Source organism: Cucurbita pepo, unplaced genomic scaffold (genome assembly GCF_057944985.1).
Source record: "Cucurbita pepo subsp. pepo isolate OVF unplaced genomic scaffold, ASM5794498v1 scafford_40, whole genome shotgun sequence".
NCBI lineage: Eukaryota > Viridiplantae > Streptophyta > Magnoliopsida > Cucurbitales > Cucurbitaceae > Cucurbita > Cucurbita pepo.
In genome coordinates this window covers 96,868-121,094 of record NW_028257945.1, presented here as the reverse complement: position 1 = coordinate 121,094, position 24,227 = coordinate 96,868, and the positions used below count along the sequence as shown (strand labels likewise).

The window sequence follows — 24,227 nt, the reverse complement described above, 5'->3', positions numbered from 1 at the left end:
AGATTAAAGCCATTTTCGATCTTGCTTCCACTATTGGTACAACAATTAGTATCATATTTTTGTGGAGCATTTCGGCACACAACAAGTGGAATCAAAGCGTGGTTGTCGTATTTCGAGAATTCTAAAAGTTTTTGACCCCCATCAACCATGAAACGTGCTCACAATCGTGCTTATCTTCTTGAAAATCAATTTTCAAGAATTGTGTTTTTCTACTTTCATCCAAATTACTTGTTACAAATGGCAGAGTCATCTGATATTAAATCAGAACGTGAATCGAGAATTTTGAGTTCTAATCTTGAAGTAGAAAATTTTGATGGAATCAATAATTTTTGTGTTTGGTAAGGCGAAGTTACTGATTTGCTGGCCATGCAAGACCTTCCTGCTTCTCTCGTAGAGGAGATGCCTGAAAACATGACAGACGCAGAATGAAAACATGACAGACGCATAATTATATATGACTCAAATTTGATCTTGGTTATAACATCTGTGAAGATGAAGCTCAAAGATTAGAATTGAGAAGTTTGATCAATCCGATTTGGTTTCTAGAAGATGCAGATGGAAGATTTTCTGTACCAAAAAGATCTCCATGAATCCCTATTGGGGTGAAACCAAATATCATAACCACAGAGCAGTGAAAGCTCATGGATCGGCAGGCCTTAGGGTTAATTTGGTTGACACTGTCCAAAAATGTGGCGTTTAACATTATCAAGGAGAAGACAACGTAAGTTCTATTGAAGGCGCTATTGAATAGGTACGAAAAACCGTTGGGTATGAACAAGGTGTATTTGATGAGGAGATTTTTCAATCTATAAATGTCTAAAGGTAGTTCCAGTTGTGGATCATATAATGAATTCAATATGAGTTTAAGTCAACTAAATTCAATGAAAATTAATTTTTGAAGATGAAATTAAAGAACTGATTTTGATGTACTCTTTACCTGATTTGTGGGATACTATTGTTGTCGCAGTTCCCAAATCTCTAATAAGTTGAAGTTTTTTCTCGACCATGGTTTGATGATTCTAGCTTGTAATTTTTCTCGAACTATATGACAATCTATTTTTATGTGTTTCGTACGTTTATGAAAAACTGGATTGGCTGCTATCTGTAATGATGCTTGATTATCACAATACAATAATGCTGGTTTGGACAGTGGAACTTTCAAGTCTTGAAGAATGTATTTTAACCAAGCTAACTCTAAACAAGTATTTGCCACAGCTCGACACTCGGCTTCTGCTGATGATCTGGACACATTGGTTTGCTTTTTAGACTTCCAAGGAATAATTGAATTTCCAAGGAAAATGCAGAACCTAGAAATTAACGGTCTGGAAGTTCGACAACCGCCCCAGTCTGAATCGCAATATGCTTGTAATCTTAAGTTGTTTTCAGATGGTAGTACAAGTCCTTGACCAGGAATACCTTTGATGTATCTCAGAACTCGAAGAGTTGCCTCCCAATGTGGTTTTCTTGGTTCATGCATAAATTGACTAAGCACACGAACTGAATACACTATGTCAGGCCTAGTAACGGATAAACATATTAATCTTCCAATCAACCGTCTGTATTTACTTGGATCATTCAACTTCTCCCCTTCTGTTAAAGAAAGTTTCAAATTATGCTCCATAGGAAATCTTTCTGGATATGCTCCTGTAAGACCTGTGTCTTGAAAAATGAATGCCTATAATATATTACAAATTCCCTAAATCTTTGATAAGGAATTTCTCGAGTAAACAAGTCTTGAGATGTTGAATTTCTTTGAAAAATGTCTAGAGCATACTTGCTTGATCCTCTTAATTTCAAGTCCTTGAATCCTTTGGATCTTACATGGGGCGCTTGTTATTTTTGGAGCTAATTTCCTTTATTTTTTTTGGGGTGTTACATCATATCCCATCACTTGGCTCCCCAAATCGTATTTATCAATCACAGTTTTATACATGATCCCAAGATGAATTGGTTAACTCTTTACTAGTCTCTTTGTCGTACATCTACGTATCATGAATACATGATCCTAAGATGAATTGGTCCTCTCTTTCTTATAACATTTTCCATACTACACCAAACATAATTATTTCATTCATAAGCGTCGTAAACAAAACCTTAAACCAAACCACCACGAAGAAATCTAGATCAGCTACATAGGGTTCATTTGAAATAGTTCTTACTTTCTTTCATTAAATGACACAACAATTTGATAACTATTTGACAAACCCCGTTTATTGTTCTTTATAATCTAAAATGGTTTAGAAATTTTGGAAACTCCTCGTTCTCAATTTGTTTAAAAAAATAATGACCCTTTAAATTGTTATTTTACCGTCTACGATCGAGTTGCGAAATGCCTTCTTAGGGTAAGTCCGTATTTTCCTCCTCTAATATGTCATTTCTCAAGGAAAATGTATATATTATTACCTTATGACATGATGTAAAGTGCCTTTTGTATCATATATTTGTTTTATCATTTCCTTATATAAACCCAACATTTTCTATTAATTTCTCCCAAAGTTGGGAACTAAAATAAATGGGACTACTACCCCGTGACTGTCTTCTAATAATAATTGGTTGTGAACTTGATTCGATGGACCTCCCTGTACATTGTGTTAGCATTTTACAATATTGTCACAGTCGTACATTTTCAACCATACAACGTCACGATTTTGTCACACTCATGAAAAATCTTTTTTTTGCCTGACTTTATGGCTACATTAGACTTTAGACAAGGTTGGTCACTAACCGAACATGACTTATATAGAAACTAAACTTTGTTCAATCATACATGTAACAACTCTAACCGACTTGCCTTTACTCTAGGCCAAGCCTAAGGCTCTACCTCACCTTTACCCTACCTCAAAATCCTTCTAATGCAATGTCCCATCTGATATAGTTGTTTTGATTATCAATCGTGACCAAAATAAGTTAACAAATGTTCATATTATAATTTATGTCGATAGGTAATTAACATCGTTTATATTTCACTCGTACTAATCATGTCAAGCTTTAAAAATAAAAAAATAATAGTAATCCCAGATAAACAACATATCAAAAATATTTATTTATTTAAATATTAAAATCAAACTTTCAAATTTATGGATACATGAATTTTTTGCCTGACCAGTTGTAGCAAATATCATAATTATCGGTTTTATAGTTGAACATACAGACATTTTCCTCACTCATATGCCACGAACATAGCATACTTTCACAATTATCTCTATCTCTCTTATCTATGTAGACATTGAAGTAATGAAACGAGCTAGGCCATTGGAAGGAACAGTAAAAAAATGTTGTGCCCCATAAGTTTGGACGAAAATTGAAGTCGTAGCTGGCCAAAGGAGTCAGCATGTGGACTCCCAAGTTATCATTGCTTGATTTGCAGTGAACAGCGAGCTGATTTTTAGATTTTAGAGCATTTGTTATCTTGACCATAATCTTTGGGTTTTGGAGGAATGATCCTTCGATGGTAGTCACTTGGTTAGCAAAGAATAATGAAATTAAGAGAGAAAGTGCAAGTGTTGAAAATAAACTCATGTGGTTGAAATGGGAGAGAAAAAGAGATGGGTATGAACACATTTGTTTGTGCATGATTTGTTTCACTCTTTACAGTTGAAAAGGAGTGTAATGGAAGATAACCGTTGATACGGTAATAACCCAAAAATAAATAAATAAATAAACTAACCCATTTGTTTGTATTTCTAATTCTTTCTTTTCTTTTTTTGTAACATATGGTTTTGTGAGAAGAAGTTAGTTGAGTATTTTAGGGTGGTAGGTATTGGGAGAGGGAAGGGATTAGTTATTATTAATTAATTCTTTTATTAATTATTTTTTTTTACTGTTGTTAAATAGTTTATAATAAAAATAGAACATTGATAACTGTTATTTTTTAAATCGAAAAATATATGATTGAAACTGCTATTTCTCTCTAAAATTTTTAATTAAAAAAGTAAAACTATAATATGAAAATTAATTTTATGTTATGGTCGTTCGGGTCCTTCACCTAGACTAATTTTCATAGTGTTTCATGACCTAGCCCAACGAGGCTTTTATCTGGTCATCATATGTAAGGACCGGTCTGACTCGATACTCCAAAAAGGTGAGTAAACTTTCACGAAATAAAACAAACAGTATTTAAAACATAACATTACTTAAAACAAAACAGTGTTCATACATGAGTAATTAAAACACAACATAATAGTTAAAACACCGAATAAGGAACGAACACAAAATATTTCAAAACAAATGGGTTGAAGACGACGGGTGAGGCTTGTCTATGACACCTGCTTCGGAGTCCGCTCCCAACCTCGACTAGCTCCTTATTACCTAAAAAAAAATGCAAAATAAGGAAGGAGTACAAGACTCAGCAAGTAGCCTACTTGTAGGCTCTTTATCGTGTCCTTGATATGCTAGGACACCACACTCTTTCTTTTCTTGTTCTTGTTTCTTTTGTAAGTAATTAGGCCCGTTCTATTTCTGACTTGGAGTTATGTTAAAGAATGAGAAATAGAATTGGGACAGAAAGTTACATCTTCATTAATATTCACAATGTTTAAATAGGATACAAGCTACCGACTAATACCTAAAATTAAGGGAAAATATTAACTAACTAAATCTTGAGAGTCAAATAAAATATACTACTAATCAAATCATAAAATAAAAAAAATATTAATTAAGAATGTATAAGATATATTCCAACACTAATTATTATAATATATTCTCCTAATATTATATCTTAATACTCCCCCTCAAGTTGGAGAGTGGCTGTCAATCACACCGAACTTATCTTTCAAAAAATCGAACTGACGTCTTCCCAAATTTTTAGTGAAAATATACGCCAATTGCATTTTAGTCGAAACATAACATGGTTTGATGATTCTAGCTTGTAATTTTTCTCGAACTATATGACAATCTATTTCTATGTGTTTCGTACTTTCATGAATAACATGGTTTGATGATACTTAGCTTCTGCTGATGATCTGGACACATTGATTTGTTTTTTAGACTTCCAATGAATAATTGAATTTCCAAGGAAAATGCAGAACCAAGAAATTGATCATCTGGAAGTTCGACAACCGCCCCAGTCTGAATCACAATATGCTTGTAATCTTAAGTTGTTTTCAGATGGTAGTACAAGTTCTTGACTAGGAGTACCTTTGAGGTATCTCAGAACTCGAAGAGCTACCTCCCAATGTGGTTTTCTTGGTTCATGCATAAATTGACTAAGCATACGAACTGAATACACTATGTCAGGCCTAGCAATTTAAATATGTTAATCTGCCAATCAACCGTTTGTATTTACTTGGATCATTCAACTTCTCCCCTTTTGTTAAAGAAAGTTTCAGATTTTGCTCCATAGGAAATCTTTCTGGACGTGCTCCTGTTAGACCTGTGTCTTGAAAAATGTCTAGAGCATACTTCCTTTGGGAGATAAAATTTTCTTTTCTAGACCTAGAAAATTCAATGCCTAGAAAATATTTCAAATTCCCTAAATCTTTGATAAGGAATTTCTCGATTAAACTAGTCTTGAGATGTTGAATTTCTTTGAGACCGAGTATGATTATGTTCCAAGGCTGCAATTTCATCATTCATAGCCTGCTGCCATAATGGGTCGCCAACTGCCTCATCATAGGTTTTAGGTTCTGTCTGGACTGTAATAAGAGCTAGAAAACCACGTTGAGTAGGAGAAAAACGAGAGAATGAAAAGTAATCATGAAAGGGATACCTGGTGCCAATGTTCAGACTTGAGCTAGAGGTTAAATGATTGGCTCCAGAAGACATCTCATTATCATTATAACAAGCTGGAGGCTGTTTTGTACGAGTAGAACGTCAGAGTGGAACTGATGTATCAGGTGGGATAAGATTAGAATTAGTGGGTGTATCTGGAGAAGGAATAGAAGGCGGAGGAGACAACAAAGTAGTAGGTGAAGGAATAGAAGGTGGGGGAGGACTAGAATGGATGTTTGAGTAGGATGAATCATGAAGTGGTAAAATGGGAGTTGAAGGAGCTACGTCAAAGTTTGTGAAGCTGATGAAAAAGGAAAATCATCGTCACAAAATTGAACATCACGACTGATAAAAAAAAAAATCTTAGATTGCATGTCACACAACTTGTAACCTTTGTGACCACAAGGATATCCTACAAAAACACAAGGAATTGCCCGAGGTTCAAATTTTTGCTTAGGGTGTGTACTACATTTGCATAACACTTACAACCAAAAACTTTAAGATGGTGAAATGTATGTGGTTCTTTGTATTGTGCTTCAAAGGGTGTCTTGTTGGATAACAATGGTGATGGTGTTCTATTTATAAGATAAACAGCAGTTAAAATGGTGTTCTATGTAGAGTGCATCTAACTTTAACTCGGCCTGATATTTCTTCTGCAGTTGGGGTTATGAGTCGGTACATGCAAAGTCCAAAGAAACCTCATTTGGATGCAGCTCGACGGATCTTGAGATATGTCAAAGGTACAATCGACTATGATCTTTTGTACAAAAGAAAAAAAGGCTGCAAGCTAGTTACAGAATTGCCCTGCCACCAAACCTTGCCGTCGTGCACAATGTGTTTCACGTATCCATGCTGCAAAAGTACACTCCAGACCATACTCATGTAATCGAGCATGAGATGCTTCCCCTTCAGGAAGATCTGTTTTACGAGGAGAAGCCTAGCAGAATTTTTGCTTGAGACACTAGGCGGTTGCGCAACAAAGATATTCCCTTGGTAAAGGTCTCATGGGGTAACTATCGTGAGGAAGAGGCAACATGGGAACAAGAAGAGGTTGTGAGGAAAGCTTATCCCGAACTCTTCCAAGAGATAGCTACTTTCGGGGACGAAAGTTCCTAAGGAGGGGAGAGTTTGTAACACAAAGAAAAAAAGGGGGGGGGGGGGGGGGCTAAGTCAACTGAGGGGCAAAAATGTCATTTTTCCCCTCCAGCCCTAATAGGGGTCCAAGGATATCCCCGTCACACCCCCTGAAAAAGAAAAAAAGAGTTAGAGAGAACTTTGAGAGGAGTCAACCGTGAAGTTTAACGGACCACAGTCGGAATCCACCTTCGGAAGAGACTTGTACAAGGATTGAGAGGTTAGTGAGGCCGACGCTCCGTCAAGACCCAAGAACATTTCACGAGGTAAGGTTATGAACGACATTTCTCAGATCTGAGCTTTTCCTATGTGAATCGAGTCCTAAAATGCTAAAATATTCACCTAGGAACAACTCTATGCACGATCAGTGAAGAAGTTTGGCCAAGACCTCAACCCGAAGGCGGAGATCCGAGAATCGTCTGAGAACGGTGAGTGAACTTTCGACGCTCTTAACTCGTCCGATAGTCAAGAAAAAATTACAAAACAATACTACGATGTACCCCGTAACATGATCTAGAATTTTGCCTAAGAAATCATATTGATTCGATCTACAGATTAAAAGATATGAAAATCGGAAAAGGGGACTGTGTTACGGATTTCAGAGGACAGAGAAGAAAAAGAAAAAAAAAACAAAAGAGGTCGGTCGGCGAGTGGCGAAGGGTGGCGTGACAGGCGCCGGACACGCGTCGACCGTCGGCTGGAGCAACGCAGCTCCAGCGAGGCGACAACACATGTCACTTGCAAAGCCAAGCCAAACTGCAAACGCGAGCCGAGCCGAGCCGAACCGGACCGGCCGACCCTGTTAAATTAAGATTCGAAGAGAGCCTACAAGTAGGTGTCTTACTGAGTATAATTTTTATACTCATCCTTGCTATATTTTCCTTTTTCAGGAGCGCGAGGCGTCGATCAAGGGCGGGCGTGATGGAGACGGGGATTGTCACAGAGGAACGGGTTGTCCGGGGGCGTCAATCTAGTCTTTATTTTGTGTTTGGATACTTTCAAAATTTATTTCCAAACTTTCATGTGTTTTGTTGTTTGTCGTCCAAAAACTTTATTGGAATTTAAGGATTTTCTTTATTTCATATTTAAATCACTTTGTGCATTTGTGCGTTGTCGTAAGTCACGGGGGGTTGCGACAGCATACAAACTACAATAAGAAATCAAGACATTAAAGAAGTTTAGATGTATTTCTGGTCTCAAGAAGAATATAAACTCTATTGATTAGTTGGATAGCACATGTTATGCACCAAAGTTTGGAAAAAGTTCGTGAAAGATTGTGAAGGGTTCCATGGTAGTAGCACATGACACAAAATATGAAATTTATACGCAGAGTGCATAAACATGGTTGTTGTTAAGTGGAATCATGAGGGATGATTAGACGGTGAGAACCTACAACCCCGAACCATGAAAGACTCAAGGAGTCAGGAATTATGAGAGTGGAGACTTGAGTCCCTACCAAGACCGCCTAACCACCCTTGAGACCTAGAAGGCCACCTTAGTACCTCGGGATGTAGAAGAAAGATTTCTAAACTGATAGTAGCTGGTATGGCGTTCAAGTAGTTTCCACTCACCTTTCCACTCTTGTACAATACCATCAAGCGAGGTGTTACATTGGTTAGGATTGTGATACTCAGTGGTAGATTGACTATTCTGCATGGTGGGTCCATCCTATGTTGATCATGCGGGTTGTTGGGTTTTATGTCCTAAAACTCATAGTTTGTAAATAAAAACATATTCTATTTTCAATAAAGTTATCATTGATGTTTATTCAGTAAAGATTGTTATTGAATAAAGTGTATTTTACGATCGTTAATCTAAATCCAATAAACTAAGAATACTCTGGCTATAGTATGAGTACTTGAACTATATGTAGAGACATAAGAGTGGATCAAGTTCAAGTATATAGTCAAAATGATCTATAGTACAGGGATAAGGCTGAGTACCTTATCTTGGGGACACTATGGATGCGGTCCACTTTTGTATATGACATAAACAATGTGATCACTAAATTGTACATGCGGAGACATGTGAGTGGGGGCGTCCTATGCAATGAGTATTGCATAAGATCGGACCATGAAGAAAATCACTCTCACTTTATAATGTCGTTTACTGTTGAGACTGATTTTCTTTTCATTCAATGACCTAGGTAACTCGATCTTAATCCTGAGCTAACCATGAACTCCTGTTTATTCGAAATTATCCTTAGATTGGCATGGGTGAGAGTGGCTCGAGTTCGTCAACTCAATAGGCTAGGGACGTGGGGTGCAAGATGGAATTCGCTCCTACCCACTTTTGGGGATAGAAGAGAGGTAGTTCCCTTAAGTACTAACTTCAGGTCTTAAACAAGGGGCCCCACCCTCTCATTGGCCTGAGAGGGATTCGGTGGTTGGATCATAAACCAATTTTTCATTAGAGGATCAATGGGACATAAGGAACAAGAAGTAACTTCAGGGGTAAAACGGTTAATTGACCCAGCTCTAGTTACCAACAACCTGTGAAGGATCGACTTACTAATCATGGTTATATCAAATGGACAGAAATATATATATAGTGAGGGGAGTGCAACTACTAGGCTATAGTGGAGTGTCCTAGTAGTTAACGAGTGTTGGTTAAAAGGGTTAATGAATTTAACCAGTTAATCTTGGATCGTTGGAGTCCATGATTTATAGGTCCATTAGGTCCCTCTGCTAGCTCATATCGGACTAAACCATAGAACAGGTGACGAGTGGGTTCGAAGTGTTCGAATTCAAATTATGGAATATACGCTACATATATATATATTTAACCGTATTTTTGTTTTATTTACGAATTAAACAAAAAGAGAGAATCTGAGATATTTAAATAAGATTTAAATATTTTAATGAAATATGTGTCGGAATTGATTGGGATTGGGATTGGCATTTGAATTAATAATAAATATTAATTAAATAGTTTAATTAATCCTTTAATATAATAATTTCAAATTAGTTATCGAATTAAAATGAAGAAAGTCAAAATGTTGTCTTCACTCCTGGAAAAATCCATGTTTGAGTCAATGGAATTTTGAGGTGTCAAAATTTGGTTTAACCAAACTTGCATGGTTGCCAAATAAACCCCACAAATTTTAGTATTATTTTTAGTGTCAAAATTTGGTGAGCTCAAACTTGCATGCTTGCCACATAATCCCAAACATTTGAGTGGAATATTGAGTGTCAAATTTGGCGATCTCAAATTTACATGAACATGCAAACATAACTCTATAAACAGAGTGATCAAGGTACATGGAACTTCTCCCTTTGAAAAACCTTGGGAAAAACTCTCACAAACTCTCTCTTCATATATACTAAATCACTCCCAAGTTTAGTCACTCATCGGATTACACAATTTCATTCTAAGGCCGGAGAATAGTGGAGAAGACACTAGTGGTGGTTCGAAACCGATTCATGAGGAAAAAGGAATTTGAACTACAAAAGGTTAGTACTCAAATACCTTGAGTTTTAATACTTATGAACAAGCTAGTTATTTACTATAATTGATGTTCTAAGAGTTCCTAAGATCCAAATTTCTTCCGCATGTTTTATGTTAACACCATCAATAACTTGTCAAGCTGGCTTGTATCAGAAAGTAGCACGCCCCAACCTTGGGCGATCTCATGGCCTGTGCGACAGGTTCGCCTGTTCACTCCTCCATGGACGACGAGCAGGCTGGCACTCACCATGTTCCTCACCTGGTACAAAGTTATATGTCATAGCGCCTCATCCTTAGACGTCGGATACCGCTACGAAGGTTAAATCTTCTGCCCAGGTGTGTGTACCAAGATTGTTGAAACTCTAGAGCCTATAAAGTAAGTTGGTGGTTCCCTACTATGACATGGATGCGATAAGAGCCTATAAGTATGTTGCTTACTGAATATATTTATACTCATTCTTATTTACATTTCTTTTTCAGGTCTGTGAAGCTACCGATCGTGGCGATAGGGTTCTCGGGAGCTTAGAAGTCAGAGAGGAATTGTCGACTTGAGGCGTTTTTCTAGACTACGTACATATAGTTGTCACTTAATACATGTCATATTTGTTGGGATTTATGCCTTAAAGCCTCGTAATTAATTATTTAGGTTTTTAACAATAATTTTTATTATTTTATTTATAATTTAATTGTTATCCATGGTATGAAAATCAAAGGTTATTAATGTAATCTTGAACAGTATTTGGTTGACATACAAGAGGATCGTGTTCAAGTAATAACCTAAAGAGTCTATAGTATATGGATAAAGTTGGATGTCTTATCCTGGTAACACTATTGATACGACACTTTGTAATTGTTACAAATGATTTGATTCAAATCGTTCATGTGGAGACATGTAGGTGGGGGTACCCTATACAATGAGTTTGTATAAGACTGAACCAAGAAATGATTAATCTCTCTTTATAAATCCGTTAATTGAGAAGATTAATATTTCACACGATGATTATGTGCGAGTCGATCTTAATCCTGAGTGAGTTATGAACTCCTACCTGTGAGGGCTTGTCCTTTAATTTACATGGGTGAGAATTGCCCTTTAGGCCGATTCAATATGCCGATCAACATGAGTTGTTTTTAGCATATTTTGTCTTTACCCACATGTTTGTTAAGAAAATTTCAAGAGGTAGCCAAACATGATATTGTTCGAAACTAAACACGCTTAACTTTTGAGTCTTATGCTTGAAGCACCAAAGTAGGCAACATGATTTTTAGAGATAGTTTTCACTCCTAAGAGCAATTCAAAACAAGTAACTAATGTGACCATATCATTGAAGATGCAAGAAATTGTGGGGGCCATCAGATGCCAAATTTGGATTCCCAAGGTCCAAATTTTAGGTATGTGATTACATCTTAGGAGGCATGTGAGTAAGGAAAAAGCATGCTACAAAAAATGGTGTTGGTTTGTGTGGATAGTTTTCACTCTTATAAGCAATTCAAGATAAGTTGGTAATGTAGGTATGTCATGGTAGATGCACGGGAACGTCAAGGGTATCAGTTGCTAGTTGCTGAATCCAAATTTGAAATTGTGGTCCAAATCTTAGCCGGGGCACCATTTGCTATTTCCAAATGGCTTAGTTCCCCTTTTTTTTTCTTTTTCTTAAGATTTTATTCTAAACAATAAAATCAAAAGATTTTATTATAGTCATACCAGTCATTTTGTTGCTTTAAAAGTAAAAAATGTTCCGTATACCATACTTCACAATCTAAGGTAAAATTGATCTTAACCTAAATTTTCTAAATTTATGTAACTAGTGTATCACTTAAAGATCAAATCTTTAACTCCATACCCAATAAAAAAATTCTCATTATCCATGGATACTTTGAGAAAACTTTAATTTTTCAGGTCATACATTAGTTTAACTAATATAATTTAATTAACTATATATTTAAGGTTAATTCTCATCTATGCATTAATTATCTCCCACTCAGGAAAAATAATTAATCATACTCTCAACATTTGAGGTTACTTAGGATACTATTCCTCTGACTTCATATTTCAATGATATTATCATTCTTTGAAGTCTTGCATCAAATATTTGACAATTTTGTCATGTCAATATTGACATTTATCCTTAAATCTCTATTTTTAGGAGATACAAAATTATTCCAAATCTATTTAGGGTAGAGTGAAAGATCACATCAATTCATAAGGAGTAATATGTCTCCAATCTAAAAAAAATTGAGAAATCCACTCATCAATTAGTAATTTTCTTGTTTTCACAAGCTCATTACAATTTATTTAAAATTAAAGGTTATCAAACCTTCAATTCAAAAATCTATAGGTTAAATTCATTTCATAAATCAACTTTTACTCCTTTAGCAAATATTTTGCTTTTGAATTTTAATAATAAATCCATATAATAATATGTGCAGATGTATCCTCTTAGATTTCTTTTCACAAAAAGAATTCTAAATATTTATTTAACATATCTTATATATACAAAAATGAATTATAGAATAATAATCGACTCTAGAATTACAATAGGAGAGAAAGTCTACTTCTAGCTACTTTCTCCCACTAAGTTCAACTCTTTGTCATGAGTCCTGTTTTGAAGATCTATATCTTCTTATCTATACATAATTTTCCTTTTGTAGGTCAATTCATATCGTATGAGTTTAACCACATCAAGAATATCTACAAATCTCTGGATTTTATGACTTTAAAATATTTATCCTTCGTCATCATCCCTCATAACTATTTTGAGGGTAATAAGTCCTTAAATTGGTCATCTAACATGACAATTTGAATTTTAGTAGGATTGAATCATCTCATAATTCCCCCACTACGATGAGACTTATCGAATTAATGACTAGGATCCACTTGACTCTCAAGCGAAATTAAATTGTTAACAACTTTGGTTAACTATTAAGGTCTCCACTTGGAACTATTTAATTAACACTATCTTGTTGGATGATGGGACTATGATGGAAGTCCCACGTCCACTAATTTAGGGAATGATCATGGGTTTATAAGTGAGGAATACTAACTCCATTGCTATGAGGCCTTTTGGGGAAGCCCAAAGCAAAGCCATGAGAGCTTATGTTCAAAGTGGACAATATCATACCATTGTGGAGAGTCGTGTTCGTCTAACATATCTCACCTTATTATAAGTGTATGTCCTTCTATGAACTTCTTTAGAAAATTACATTTGTCATACCAATATGTTTTTCTATTTAGCATTAAATAAAATACTATTTTGTTTCTCTTTAGGAGTAGCCTACACTTAGGCATAATTTTGAACATATTTGTCTTTGCATATATGCTTGATTACAATTATTGAAGTGTTGTACACTAAGTTTACTACATTTCCATAATTCCAAAAATTGTCTCATAGACAATTTTGAAGGCAATCATGTTCACTATGCAATCTCGGTTGCATATCGTAACAAGAGTTCAATAATACTGTATAATTTTTTTTTTAATACGTGACTATATCTAATATAGTATTGTTTTCTCCTCTTACATCACAATTTTACAAAATTGTATTATGTTGAGAGTTGGAAATAAATTCCACCTTCTATCAACTAATTTTAGTACACAATGTTCTCGTACTATTGACAGATGTCCTTCTCGTACTATCAACTAAACCTTAAACCCTAAACCCTAATACCTACCACCAAGAAGGAAAATATAAACTAACTAAATCTAGTGAATAAAATAAAATATACTACTATTCAAATTTAAAATATCTAATATATATTCCCTAACTAATATATTCTTCAAATATTAAATGATTAGATATATTCCATAACTAATTCAAACTAGAAAGAAGTTTGCACTAAATTCTGACATCTACATCATCAAGTATTTTTCAAGAATTACATATCAAGTATAATGAAAAACAAATCTTGGTAGTAGATCTTATATCAGCTATAAGGGGTGTCATCTAGTCTCCACAAAAAATCTAGTAAATCATTTAGTTTTTTTTCCATAGAGTAATTTGGAAAATTTCTTTCACTATAAGCTAGGAACTATTTCCTATCAATAGCTTTGGTCATAAAATTTTTCTTAAATTTTATAATACTTAATTTGGAGATCATTTAAATAATTATCTAAATTTAGCTTCTATGGACTTAAACATCTCATATGTTTTTTGTCATTTTCTTATCTTTTAGTCATGACATCCAACCTATCAACTAGAAGATATGAACAAAGCTTTCTCATCACCTTTGATTCATCAATCATGTGCTCTTTGAATAATTCGATTCACATTGACAATAGGTCTTGAGAACATTGCAAAATAATTTTTTCAATATTATTTTTTCATCATAGTGCTAATATTATTTTTTCAAGTATTAAAATTTTCTCAATATGACTTATCAGTAGTGAAAATTAAACAATGGAGATGTTGAACATTATATTTGAAATATATAAAATATTATTTAATTACAAACAATCAACTATCCATTCAATTTGAGCATGAGAACAAACAATTTTATAAAATGAACCCTATAAACAATTTCTAATGCTATGGTACTTTAGTGATTTAGAACAAGTGCAGCCGTAGGGTAGGTCAAGTGTTCCTTCACTAAACTGAGACAATCTCAACCAAACATTATATCAGAATAACTCTTATTCCTATAATATTTAATTACCATTAGTTCGGTCAAGAACATCATTAACAACCTTAATGATCTATTCGTAAATGTAACCCATCATTTTAGATCTTGTAATTTTATACCAACAAGTGCCACCGTAGGGTAGGTCAAGTATTGGAAATATAATTACTATCTTATCCTTCTCAAGAGTTCACCATGATATTGACCCATGCAAACACCTTCCGCATGGGGACGGTCCAAAAGCCGCCATGAGGCCCCGCATGGATCTCACGTTATGAACCAATGATGGAGACCATAGGATATGTTGACACATTTCCTTCTCTCATTTACTATAAATACTTTCTCAAGATTCACCTTGATATTCACTCATGCAAACACCTTCGGTGGGGGGATGGTTCAAAAGCTGCCACGAGGTCCCGCATGAATCTCACGGTGTCAATCAATAATAGAGAAGGTAGGATATCCTGACATGTGTCCTTAATATCTTTATATTGACAGATGTCCTTCTCCACCTAAGTATTTTGAAATAGGGTTTTCTATTACTCAGAAAAATTAGACTAATCTCATTTATCTAAGTTTCCAATCTACCCTTTCATAACCCTTATGTTGGTTGGATTGCTTTTAATGTGAATTGCCAAGTTTTTAAACTATTAAAAAAAACTAATCACATCGTGAGCTTGCTTAATGAAATTAAATAAAATTTGACTAATTCAACTCCCAAGTCGGTTCCGAGGTATAGGTGTTCCATTTCTGTCAGCTTAAATACCTTAGCCTAGTCAGAACCTTCCTTAGACAGAGTTCCCTTGTAGTCAATTTTTTATTTAAAATTCATTCCTCTTTAATTAACTATTAATTACAAGATTAATGAATGAATTAAACTGTCTTTAGGATCCTATTGAAAACTAATTCCCTTCGGGAATAATCTTAAAAATCTAGCATTTTAAACCCTTTAAAATTAAATTTAATAGATTACTCAAAATTCTAATCATATTAGAACAAATCATAATCATATTAGGTAAATATCATGCATTCAATTTAAGAAATAAATATCCTAATTTAATTTCCAAGCATAACAATTATACTAGAATGCATAAAGAAAATACATCCTAATTAAGAAATCATCTTATTTCTATAAGAAAACAACCTAATAAAAAAATTTCAAATATAATATTTATATTTAAAAAAACAATTAAAATGCATGATTATGCTTAACCTATAATGGGATTTTAAACTAAATGACATACAGATGCATTTATTCAATCAATTTAAAACATAGAACATATGCATAATTAAATTTAAAAAAAAAATCAAAATTGACCGGTATATCTGGCATATCCTAGAAATTGAAAATGAATTAAATTACAATAATTTAGATGGAAGACATATCTTGATGTTCAAGATCTTTTATGTTTGGAACAATTCAAAATTTAATAAAACTAGATTTTAAGATCTTTCCTATGGTAACCAATTCCAAATCTAATAAAATTAGGGTTCGAGATTTTGTCGATTGATGGTGTTAATATAACACATGCAGAAGCAATTTGGATCTTAGGCACTTTTAGAACATAAATTATAGTAAATAACTACCATGTTCATGAGTATTAAAACTTAATGAGTTTGAATACTAACCTTTTGTAGTTCAAATTCCTTTTTCCTCACGAACAGGTTTTGAACCACCACTAGTGTCTTCTCCACTATCCTACGGCCTTAGAACGGGATTGTGGAATCCGGTGCGTGACTAAACTTGGGAGGGATTTTGTATATATGAAGAGAGTGTTTGTGAGAGGTTTTTCTCAAGGTTTTTCACCAAGAAGAAGAAGACCTTCCATGTACCATGATCACTCTATTTAAAGAGTCATGTTTGCATGTTCATCCAAATTTGAGATCACCAAATTTTGACACTCAAAATTCCACTCAAATGTTTGGGATTATGTGGCAAGCATGCATGTTTGAGTTAACCAAATTTTGACACTCAAAATTCCACTCAAACGTGTGGGGTTATTTGGGAAGCATGCAAGTCTGGTTAAACCAAATTTTGACACCTCAAAATTCCACTAACATGGATTTTTCCATTAAATGAAGTCAACATTTTACATTTCTTCATTTTAATTCAACAATTAATTTGAATAATTAATTTCAAATTAAAGTAACCTTAAATGATTAATTAAACTATTTAATTAATATTTAATATTAATTCAAATGCCAATCCCAATCAATTCCGACACATAATTTGATTAAGATATTTAAATCTTATTTAAATATCTCAGATTCTCTCTTTTTGTTTAATTCCTAAATAAAACAAAAATGCGGTTAAATATATCGTATATATGTAGCGTATATTCCCTAATTTGAATTCGAACACTTCGAACTCACTCGTCACACTGTTCTATGGTTTAGTCCGATATGAGCTAGCAGAGGGACCTAATGGACCTATAGATCATGGGCTCCAACGATCCAAGATTAACCGGTTAAACTCATTAACCATGTTAACCAACACTCGTTAACTACTAGGACACTCCACTATAGACTAGTAGTTGCACTCCCCTCACTATAGATATATTTCTGTCCATTTGATATAACCATGATTAGTAAGTCGATCCTTCACAGGTTGTTCATAACTAGAGCTGGGTCAATTTACCGTTTTACCCCTAAAGTTACTTCTTGTTCCTTATGTCTCACTGATCCTCTAATGAACAATTGGTTTGTGGTCCAACAAGTAAACCAAATCCCTCTCAGGCCAATGAGAGGGTGGGGCCCCTTGTTCAATACCTGGAGTTAGTGCTTAAGGGAACTACCTCTCTTCTATCCCTGAAAGTTGGTAGGAGTGAATTCCATCTTGCACCCCTCGTCCTTAGCCATTCACCCAGTCTTACCCCTGAAATGGGAGGCCTATTGAGTCGGCGAACTAGAGCCACTCTCACCCATGCAAATCTAAGGATAATTCCGAATAAACAGGAGTTTATGGTTAGCTCAGGATTAAAACTGAGTTACCTAGCTTATCGAATGAAAAGAAAATCAGTCTCAACAGTAAACGACATTATAAAGTGAGAGTGGTTTTACAAAACAATATTACATATATCTTATATATGAGAAATCAATTACCCACTATACTACTTTTAATTCAAAATAAAAATCAACAGGCTCTATACCAATGGAAGGGAACGAACTCTTCAATGTTCCCCCAATCTTGTTCATTCGTTACATGAACTAGGCATATGTAAATATACATTTTGATTCTCGCTTCGAGTTTATCACATTGCTTGTAAAGTTTTAAACTCGCACAATTTTTTTTGTAACTGTTTTTTCTATTAGTTGTTCTTTCATTTTCATGCATTGCATAGTGTATTTGAGTCACTCTCAATCTTTCGATGCCTCAAAATTCGGGGTGTAACAAAATAGGTCTCTTAGGTATGTATTTCATAATACAATTTTACATACAATGTCTATCCTAGTCGTTTTTCTTTTTCCCTTTCATAAAGTTAACATGGAATAAAAAACCTAAGATTTAGTGTTCGAGTATTTGTTTGGTTGTCGTTTTAGTCTTCGATACGTATTTTTTTCAAGTGGCACTCGTAACTCAGTTAGTTAGAGCACTTGTTTCGTAAGCGAGAGATCTTGAGTTCAACTCTCAACAAGAGCATAAATAAATTCAATGTTGTTAGACTGAATTCTAAAATTTTACCAAAGCTTTAGGTTCTAGGTAAGATACATAATATGTATTTCAAATGATGATAGAGGGGAGAATGAATGAAATAAGGTGTCTTAATTATGCCACAAAAACTTCTTGGTGGATCATGAGTTTATAAACGAGTTTTTTCTTTTCTCTTTATCCTTATCGTTTTGGGGTTTCTTGGATAATATTAGATTGAATTCCAAGAGTTTCACAACATATCTATTTTATAATACAATTTTATTTGATTTGGGTTTACATTATAAAGACAAATTAGTATTTTGCTTATTTTTCTCATTCCTATAAATATGTCTCTTTGGTTTGTATTTTATGATACAATTCTATGTACAGTGTATTGTAGTAGTCTTTTCTGTTCTCTTCCCTAGTTGCTTGGGTGTTTATTAGTTTTGGCGATTCATGAATTAATATGTTTTTAGTTTCAAGTAGCTCTTGTAGCTCAGTTGGTTAGAGCACCCGTTTAGTAAGCGGGAGGTCTTGAGTTCAACTCTCAACAAGAGTATTATTGCCCTCTAGTATGTTTCCAATAGACCTTGCTCCCCACAATTGTGGGCAATTAGTTGTTTAGGTCTGGTTAGGTAGGCCAACAAACACAGTATACAAAAGGTACATATATGTTGATCAATGGCCATTAGAGACAAAAAGTGAAGATTTGACGTGGGTAGAGAGATTAAAAAGAAAGATGATTCTAGTTTTTTAGGAGAACAATGTTTTGTATACAAAAGGTACATATACAGAAACTTGGAAGTAAAAGAATTTTCTTTCCAAGGGGAGCACTCAAACTAAGTGTATCTACCATTTCAATTGAATTCTTGCAGAAAATTAAAATGCTTATTATAAAGCAAGTTTGAATAATTAATTTCAACTCGTGCCAATATCAAACTCATGGAAAAATATAAGACCAATGGGCTGCACAGGAAGCTGCACTCCCATTTCACTTTTACATCCATGCATGACCTAAAGATAAAAGGGAAGACCTCGACAAGATTAAAACCACGGAATGAAAATAATTTTAAGTTTGCATTACAAGGAAATCAATTGAATTCGATGACGAATCCTCTTGAAGAATGGGAGAATGAACGAATAATGTGTCTTAATTATGCCACAAAAACTTCTTGGTGGATAATAAGATTGTAGGTTACGTGTTTGAATTTAGAGATGTTTTATAGTATTTTTTTCACTTTAGAATATTATATTAAAATTTTAAGTTAAAATTAATTAAGGGTCGTTATGGTATTGATGGACAAGACATTTACAACATTTCAATAGACTATATATTACTTTAAAGGTTTATTTTCAAGGTTATAAATAGTCATTTATGTTATTATTATGGTACAAAGATTTTGGATATTAGAATGAAAGTTGAATAGTATGCTTCTTTACCCATGAACTTGTTCTTTTGCATTTCTTGTGTTTAGATTTACGTGCTAGAGTTATGCAAGTAGTCTTGACCGAGTTATTCTGTGAAGCGATTCGAATCATGAGTTTATAAATGAGTTTTTTTTCTTTTCTTTTTACTCTTTATCTTGATAATTGAGGTAATCGGTTCAAAAACTTTCTCTTGGATTGATTGCTTATCGTTTTGTGGTTTCTTGGATAATTTAGATCTAAACATCTTGTTCTTCAACAGTAATATTAGATCGAATTTCAAGAGTTTCATAACATATCTATTTCGTAATACAATTTTATTTGATTTGGGTTTACATTATAAAGACAAATTAGTATTTTGCTTATTTTTCTCATTCATATAAATATGTCTTTTGGTTTGTATTTTATGATACACTAGCTTGGGTGTTTATTCGTTTGGTGATTTAAGAATTGTTATGTTTTTTGTTTCAAGTAGCTCTAGTAGCTCAGTTGGTTAGAGCACCCGTTTAGAGCATTATTGCCATTTAGTACGTATTCTCCATGATTGTGAGCTAGTACATTAAATAGTATAGAGAATATTTCTTTCCGTCAACAAAAGAGGGTCGTTCCCCAAATGTCCATTTACAACATGAACGTTATATGTCGTAGGTACCTGTTTATATGTTGAATTCTTGTAACAACTTGAACCCCAACAAAAGCCACAATTAACTTTATTATAATATAAGATTAAAGCCATTTTCGATCTTGCTTCCACTATTGGTACAACAATTGGTATCATATTTTTGTGGAGCATTTCGGCACACAACAAGTGGAATAAAAGCGTGGTTGTCGTATTTCGGGAATTCTAAAAGTTTTGACCCCCATCAACCATGAAACCTGCTCACAATCGTGCTTATCTTCTTGAAAATCAATTTTCAAGAATTGTGTTTTTCTACTTTCATCCAAATTACTTGTTACAAATGGCAGAGTCTTCTGATATTAAATCAGAACGTGAATCGAGAATTTTGAGTTCTAATCTTGAAGTAGAAAATTTTGATGGAATCAATAATTTTTGTTTTTGGCAAGGCGAAGTTACTGATTTGCTAGCCATGCAAGACCTTCCTGCTTCTCTCGTAGAGGAGATGCCTGAAAACATGACAGACGCAGAATGAAAACATGACAGACCCATAATTATATATGACTCAAATTTGATCTTGGTTATAACATCTGTGAAGATGAAGCTCAAAGATTAGAATTGAGAAGTTTGATCAATCCGAGTTGGTTTCTAGAAGATGCAGATGGAAGATTTTCTGTACCAAAAAGATCTTCATGAATCCCTATAGGGGTGAAACAAAATATCATAACCACAGAGCAGTGAAAGCTCAAGGATCGGCAGGCCTTAGGGTTAATTTGGTTGACACTGTCCAAAAATGTGGCGTTTAACATTATCAAGGAGAAGACAACGTAAGTTCTATTGAAGGCGCTATTGAATAGGTACGAAAAACCGTTGGGTATGAACAAGGTGTATTTGATGAGGAGATTTTTCAATCTATAAATGTCTAAAGGTAGTTCCAGTTGTGGATCATATAATGAATTCAATATGAGTTTAAGTCAACTAAATTCAATGAAAATTAATTTTTGAAGATAGAAATTAAAGAACTGATTTTGATGTACTCTTTACCTGATTTGTGGGATACTATTGTTGTCGCAGTTCCCAAATCTCTTATAAGTTGAAGTTTTTTCTCGACCATGGTTTGATGATTCTAGCTTGTAATTTTTCTCGAACTATATGACAATCTATTTCTATGTGTTTCGTACATTTATGAAAAACTGGATTGGCTGCTATCTGTAATGATGCTTGATTATCACAATACAATAATGCTGGTTCGGACAGTGGAACTTTCAAGTCTTGAAGAATGTATCTTAACCAAGCTAACTCTAAACAAGTATTTGCCACAGCTCGACACTCGGCTTCTGCTGATGATCTGGACACATTGGTTTGCTTTTTAGACTTCCAAGGAATAATTGAATTTCCAAGGAAAATGCAGAACCTAGAAATTAATGGTCTGGAAGTTCAACAACCGCCCCAGTCTGAATCGCAATATGCTTGTAATCTTAAGTTGTTTTCAGATGGTAGTACAAGTCCTTGACCAGGAATACCTTTGATGTATCTCAGAACTCGAAGAGTTGCCTCCCAATGTGGTTTTCTTGGTTCATGCATAAATTGACTAAGCACACGAACTGAATACACTATGTCAGGCCTAGTAACGGATAAATATATTAATCTGTCAATCAACCATCTGTATTTACTTGGATCATTCAACTTCTCCCCTTCTGTTAAAAAAAGTTTCAGATTATGCTCCATAGGAAATCTTTCTGGATGTGCTCCTGTAAGACCTGTGTCTTGAAAAATGTGTAGAGCATACTTCCTTTGAGAGATAAAAATTTCTTTTCTAGACCTAGAAAATTCAATGCCTATAATATATTACAAATTCCCTAAATCTCTGATAAGGAATTTCTAGAGTAAACAAGTCTTGAGATGTTGAATTTCTTTGAAAAATGTCTAGAGCATACTTGCTTGATCCTCTTAATTTCAAGTTCTTGAATCCTTTGGATCTTACATGGGGCGCTTGTTATTTTTGGAGCTAATTTCCTTTATTTTTTTGGGGCGTTACATCATATCTCATCACTTGGCTCCCCAAATCGTATTTATCAATCACAGTTTTATACATGATCCCAAGATGAATTGGTTAACTCTTTACTAGTCTCTATGACGTACATCTACGTATCATGAATACATGATCCTAAGATGAATTGGTCCTCTCTTTCTTATAACATTTTCCATACTACACCAAACATAATTATTTCATTCATAAGCATCGTAAACAAAACCTTAAACCAAACCACCACGAAGAGATCCAGATCAGCTACATAGGGTTCATTTGAAATAGTTCTTACTTTCTTTCATTAAATGACACAACAATTTGATAACTATTTGACAAACCCCGTTTATTGTTCTTTATAATCCAAAATGGTTTAGAAATTTTGGAAACTCCTCGTTCTCAATTTGTTTAAAAAAATAATGACCCTTTAAATTGTTATTTTACCGTCTACGATCGAGTTGCGAAATGCCTTCTTAGGGTAAGTCCGTATTTCCCTCCTCTAATATGTCATTTCTCAAGGAAAATGTATGTATTATTACCTTATGACATGATGTAAAGTGCCTTTTGTATCATATATTTGTTTTATCATTTCCTTATATAAACCCAACATTTTCTATTAATTTCTCCCAAAGTTGGGAACTTAAATAAATGGGACTACTACCCCGTGACTGTCTTATAATAACAATTGGTTGTGAACTTGATTCGATGGACCTCCCTGTACATTGTGTTAGCATTTTCAAATATTGTCACAGTCGTACATTTTCAACCATACAACGTCACGATTTTGTCACACTCATGGAAAATATTTTTTTTTGCCTGACTTTATGGGTACATTAGACCTTAGACAAGGTTGGTCACTAACCGAACATGACTTATATAGAAACTAAACTTTGTTCAATCATACATGTAACAACTCTAACCGACTTGCCTCTACTCTAGGCCAAGCCTAAGGCTCTACCTCACCTTTACCCTACCTCAAAATCCTTCTAATGCAATGTCCCATCTGATATAGTAGTTTTGATTATCAATCGTGACCAAAATAAGTTAACAAATGTTTATATTATAATTTATGTCGATAGGTAATTAACATCGTTTATATTTCACTCGTACTAATCATGTCAAGCTTAAAAAAAAATAATAATAATAATAATAATCCCAGATAAACACCATATCAAAAATATTTATTTATTTAAATATTAAAATCAAATTTTCAAATTTATGGATACATGAATTTTTTGCCTGACCAGTTGTAGCAAATATCATAATTATCGGTTTTATAGTTGAACATACAGACATTTTCCTCACTCATATGCCACGAACATAGAATACTTTCACAATTATCTTTATCTCTCTTATCTATGTAGACATTGAAGTAATGAAACGAGCTAGGCCATTGGAAGGAACAGTAAAACAATGTTGTGCCCCATAAATTTGGACGAAAACTGAAATCGTAGCTGGCCAAAGGAGTCAGCATGTGGACTCCCAAGTCATCATTGCTTGATTTGCAGTGAACAGCGAGCTGATTTTTAGATTTTAGAGCATTTGTTATCTTGACCATAATCTTTGGGTTTTGGAGGAATGATCCTTCGATGGTAGTCACTTGGTTAGCAAAGAATAATGAAATT

General features: G+C 34.1%; 1 non-coding gene across 1 annotated transcript; it reads left to right on the top strand.

Annotated features, from left to right (window-relative positions):
* The first annotated feature begins 19,020 nt into the window (after nucleotides 1-19,020).
* On the top strand, nucleotides 19,021-19,094 carry TRNAT-AGU (transfer RNA threonine (anticodon AGU)). Its single transcript has one exon. It is a non-coding gene; the product is annotated as a tRNA-Thr (tRNA).
* The last annotated feature ends 5,133 nt before the right edge of the window (nucleotides 19,095-24,227 follow it).